The sequence below is a fragment of the Manis javanica genome, chromosome 1, assembly GCF_040802235.1.
Source record: "Manis javanica isolate MJ-LG chromosome 1, MJ_LKY, whole genome shotgun sequence".
Lineage (NCBI taxonomy): Eukaryota > Metazoa > Chordata > Mammalia > Pholidota > Manidae > Manis > Manis javanica.
The window spans coordinates 204,537,319-204,543,367 of NC_133156.1; positions in this window are offsets into that span (position 1 = coordinate 204,537,319).

The following is a 6,049-nucleotide window of genomic DNA, read 5'->3' on the forward strand; positions in this document are numbered from 1 at the left end:
AGGATGCTACATTGAAATGCTCAGTTCCTGTGTTTTGGGGTTTGGATTCACCTTCCCTGACTGCCAGGACTTCCTTATTCTGGGCAGGCTGCCCTTGCCTGGGGAAGGTTGGTGTGCTGGGCTGGCAGAATGCCCCTCCTGCCTTCCAGGCCTCCGTGAGAACTCATGAGAGGTGGAGGGACCTCCTTCCTCTCTCCTTCAGTCTGATAGAGCAGGGATTACCTAAGGGGACAACAGCTCAAGTTGGTGGGAGAAGGGACTAGGAGACCTCCAGAATCCATGAGTCACTGTCCTGGTTGACCCTCTGCTGGGGTAACCGGGTCTGACTGTCATGGGGATAACAGCACTGGACATCCTTGTGCATAATTGTCTCCTCTCTTTCTCACAACTCCTAGCACTCCTACCTATGGATGAGAAAGTGGAGCCCAGAGATTGACTGCCCCTGTTATTACTCAGCTAATAAGTGGCTCAGTCTCCAAAGCAAGGAGGGAACAGGGAAGGGAAGAAATACCCCAACCTCTCTTTTCCATCCCTGCTTTCCCATCCCTCCCATGCTTCCCATTGGCCAAGCCCATCCAGAACCAGATGATGTGGTCTAGAGAGGTCAGTCCTGGGGTACAGAACAGGATAGGGGAGGAAGGGATAGCCCGGGGAGAGGGGCCAGTGCAAATGCAGTGTGACTAGCATAGCAGTGGAGCTGGATGTAGAGCCAGGAGCTCTTGAGAATTTTTATTCTTTGCTGCAGTTCTTTCAAGATGAGACATCCGTCCACCCCACAGTGCCACGGACTGATACAAGCCCCTTCATAGATGGAGGCACTGGCTCACCTATTTATTAATTTGAATAATCCTTTTCCCACGTCTCTCCTCCTTTCTGTTCCTGCAGGAAGCTTTCCCAGAGAATGAAATCGCCTGGGCCCAGGCCTCTGGCCAGCTGGATCCCTCCACAGTCCTGACTGCTGATTCCATGTTTCTGTTTTTGTTTTTTCCTCATTTGTTTTTATCAGGCCCAGCAATGGGTCCTGGAGAAATCTTCAATTTCTGACCAGCCACGACTCCTCCCCACCCAACACCCTGCCAGCTCAGTATTTCCACCTAAGCCTTGCATTTTTCTCTACAGATTTTCTTGCCCTTACCATAAGTAGTCAGCCCCTGGTAGCATCATCACTACCCTGTTGCTGTTCTTCTAGACAGGGGCTGAGTGCTCTGATGGTCCAGAGCAGAAAGAAGCTGAGGCGGCACCGTTTCTCCCAGGTGGCACCCCAGACCTAGCGTAAGCGGAGATGAAGCCAGGACCGTGGGTGACAGGGAAGCATTGGAAGCCTGAAAAGACTTCCTCTGTTGTGTCAGGAAACCACTTTCAGGGCAGGAGGGATGAAGAATTCCTCTTCTAATGTATCTAATGCAACACCAAGAAGGTGCTAGCTAGAAAATGAGGAATTTCGGGAAGGGTCCCCACACAGTCTGTCAAACTATGTCTTTATTTTCCACTCACCCACTTTCATCCATGTGCATCCTTGCACCTCTCATCTCCCTGAAGCTTTCTAGACTGACTAACTCTGAGCTCAAGGTCGGTCAGAAGTTTGACTCAAAACACCCTTCTTTGTGGTGGTAGGATCTCTGGGCAACCCAGGCAAACTTGAATTCTTGACTTTTCACCTCCTCCCCTCTATCCAACCACCTGGATGCTTATCTGCCCTATCTTTGCATCTTTCATTTCAACCATCAGCTTTACAAATGATGATGAAAGCCAACATTTCCTTTAGCTACTGTTCCAAGTGCTTTACAAATTCCACATAATTCTGTCTTCACAAAACTATTATCTCCATTTCACTAATGAAAAGAATGAGGCTTAGAGAGACTATATGATTTGGCTAAGGTCACACAGCTAGTAAGTCATACACAGAGCCTGAACCCAAACCTACCCCAGAGCCCACTTTCTAGCCATAACCCTGTATTGCCTGTTGATGGCAGGGAGTGGGTTTTTCTCTCATTTTTCCCACCCCCTGCCCCCACATTTTTAAAAGACTTTATTGAACTATAATTGATATACAATTAACTGCACATATTTAAGAATATGATTTGATGAGTTCTGACATATGTATACAGTCATGAAATCATTGCTACAGTCAAGATAATAAATATGTCTATCACTCCCCAAAGCTTCCTTGTGCCCCTCTGTAATCCATCTCTCACTCCTCCATTACCCACCCTGTTTCTAGGCAACTAATTATCTGCTTTCTGTCGCTATAGATTAATTTGCATTTTCTAGAATTTTATATATAGAAGCAGATAGCATGTACTCTTTTTTGGTCTGGCTTCTTTCAACATAGTTATTTGGAGGTTCATCCATGTTGTTGCATGTATAAATAGTTCATTCCTTTTTTTTGCTGGGTGGTATTCCGTTGTATGACTTTTATATAAGATTGGTTTACCCATTCACCTCTTGATGGGCATTTGAACTGTTTCCAGTTTTTGGCTACTACAAATAAACCTACTACGAACATTCAAGTACAAGTCTTTTGTGAATATATGCTTTCATTTCCCTAGGGTGAATGCCTAGGTGTGGAATGGCTGGATCATATATGATGTTTATATGTTTAATATTATAAGAAATGGCCAAACTATTTTCCAAAGTGACTGTGCCATTTTACATTCCTATCAGCAGTGTATGAGGAGGTCCAGTTGCTCCACATCCTTGCTAACATTTGGTATAATTAGTCTTTTAATTTTAGCCATTCTAGTAGGTATACAGTAGTTTTTCACTGAGGTTTTATTTGCATTTCCCTGATGGCTCATTATGCTAGGCATCTTTTTGTGTGCTTTTTTGCCATCCATCATCTACCTACTTCAGTAAAATGTTTGTTCAAATTTTTTTCCCTTTAAAAAAACTGGATTGTTTGCCTTCTTTTTTCTGAGTTATAATAGCTCTTTATATAGTCTAGAACATGTCCTTGTCAGACAAGGTTTTGCCATAAGGGTTTTTCACATGTTTTACCTTTTCATTTTTATAACAATGTCTTTTGAAATACCAAAGTTTTAAATTTTGAATTTTTTTTTATAGTTTTTTTTTTCCTGGCAATTGCCTGAAGAGAAGGTATTTTCTCTTTCTTTTTAAAAAGTTACTGTGGTAAAATATATAACATAAAAGTTACCGTTTCAAACTATTTTTAAGTGTGCATTTCACTGGCATTAGGTGTATTCACACTGTTAAAGTTCGTACTTTTTGAATCTTTTTAAATAAGTTTTGGCAAGCTTAAGGTCACAAAGATTTTCTCCTGAGTTTTCTGTTAAAGGTATTTTAGTTTTAGATGAATTTCAGATGAATTCAAGTTAAATTCACTTTACAGATGAATTTCAAATTAAATTTTGTGCGTAGAGTGGTCAAAATTCATTTTTGCACATGGTTAAACACTTGTTTCTGCACCATTTGTTGAAAAAAATTGTCCTTTTCTCATTGAGTTATATTGATACTTTTGTCAAAATCAGTTGCTTGTTTTGGACTTTCTTCTTGATAGCTTTCAACTTCAACTCTTGAAAGGTTCCCTTCTGATTTTCACCTACTGTCTCCCTGGACTGACCCCCCCCACCTGGTCACTCTGTGCTGATCTGGCTCCTGACCTTCCCTCCTTGCTATCTGAGAGATTTCTAGTGGTATTTTTCAGGTCTGACTGAATGCCTTGCCTGTCCCCTAATCTGAATTCAGCGTTGTTCCAGCCTGTCTCGTTTGGGCTTTGTGCCCAGCACCTGAGACCTGCTGTTGCCCACAGTCCTAACACATAAGAATCCTGGAAGGCAAGAGCTGTAGCTGGGTCCTGATCAGGGCCCAGGGAGCCCTAGTACAGCATGCTTTCCCAGCCAGTTACTAAGAAAACCCCAACACGGAGGACTAGAGATCCAGCCTTCATAGCAATGATATGGTTACCAGACCCTCTTAAGACTTCACTGGTCATTAGTATCAGCCCATTTGTGAACCCTGGTTAGATCAGAAATGGGATCTGGCAGAAAAGAATACTGATAGGTAAAACTGAGTAAGGGAAATGCAGAGCCTTGCATATCAGTGTTCTCCCAAGAAAAGAAAGCCTTTTTAAGCCAACCTAGTCAAGAACAGCACTACAGAGTACATGTAACCTTACATGATTTAGAGGCAGAAAGACCATAAAGGATGATCAGTGCCTAATCAGAGATCATAGCTGGTTAATAAAACCTGGTAGAAGGCTGGGAATGACTTCCTTACATTGTTTGGACTTCTCCACAAGTCTGGAAGACTGGGAGGGTGGCTTAGCTGGGAGACATCACTCTGTACGCTGAGGAATGTTGATCTCAGCAGGGACTGTGCATCTTGCCTACCAGACTGGTTCCTGTTAGAGACTAAAGGTAGCCTGCAGGTGGGGAATATCTTTTGGAAAGAGTTTATGTTGAATCCAGCTGAAGGGGAGTGCTGCACAGAACATCCAATTCAAAAGTGAGGCTTTATGGTGCAACAAAAACTTTTCTGCAAGGAACAAAGAATCCTTGTTGTCAACACACGTTCAGGGGAGCACTTGAGAGAAGCTGTGTCTCAGCACAAATATCCCTCCATTCTCAAGAGGCTGAAAGGGCAGACACCATGAATGAGCAAGTGTTGCATGGACATTGGGCTCTGAGGTATGCCTTTGTGAGCCAACAGTTCCAGTCTGGGAAGTGGTCAGACATGGGGACCGAGAGTTTTATTTTAGTGTTGTTCTACAGGGTTCATTCAGGGATGACTCCATAACACCAAGTCCTAACCTAAGTCCCTACCACTCCCCAGGAAATCATATACCCACTTTATTGGAAATGCATACAACCTGCTTCTCTTGTGGACAGAGTCAAATGGATAGAGAGTAGCTGGATGTGATAGTCAGGGACATATAAGGAAGGAAGAAGGCATGGATTAGCATCATCATATACTCACTGGCAACTTAGCCTTGGGTCTTCTCTTAGAAAAAAGTAGACCAAGGCTCTTCTCTTTCCCAGGCCCTCTTGGGAACAGAAATAAAACAAAGAATTTATACTGGAGCTTGACTCTGACATTTAGGACTTAGGGACTTTCATGTCTTCTCTAGCTGTCACTTTCCTAACGTAATGTAAGGTGCTGGGAGTACCAGGTGGGAGAAATAACCTCCACTGCTCTGGGAAATGATAAAATAAGAAAATGGATAGAAATATTTTTCATGGTGAATAAAGTCTTGTTAAAATGAAGCATTTTAGGACATACTTTCCTGGGTGCCCAAGTTTCTGGTAAGACTCACTGGTAGGCAGATTAAGCTGAGGTTTTTGTGACTTGAAACCCAAATGGTGTTATGGGAAGAGCATATCTTTGGAGTCAGATATATCAGGATTTAAAACCTAGGCTTAAATCTATCATCTGAGTGAGTTGGGAAGTCACTTTCCTTTGTTTCTTCATCTGTAAGAAGGTGGAATACACATTTCATTGGGTTTTTGTGAAGATCATTATTTTTTAAAATAATAGTTACTTTTAATCAATTATTTACTATATGCCAGGCACTGTGCTAAACACTTTATGTATGTTAAATCATTTAATCTGAACTCATTATTTAAATGGCATAATATTTGCAAAGTGCCTGGTACAGTGTAAAGTATACAGTAGATGCTCAGGAAATGGTAATTGCTGCTATTGGAGCAACAGTGAGGATGTCAAAGTGGCTGGGGCAGAAGGGTAACACAGGCAGAGTAGCAGGAGAGGTCAGGGAGTGATGGGGCCAGACCACATTGAGGGTGAAGGTCATAGGGCTTTGGCTTTACTCTGAGTTACTCTATGATTAACACACAGAACATAAATCATAATGCCCCTTAATCCCCTTCTCCCTCCCTCCCAACCCACCTTCCCACCCCCTTTCCCTTTGGTAACCAATAGTGCTTTCTTAGAGTCTGTGAATCTGCTGCTGTTTTGTTCCTTCAGTTTTGCTTTGTTGTTATACTCCGCAAATGAGTGAAATCATTTGGTACTTATCTTTCTCCACCTGGCTTATTTCACTGAGCATAATACCCACTAGCTCCATCCACAC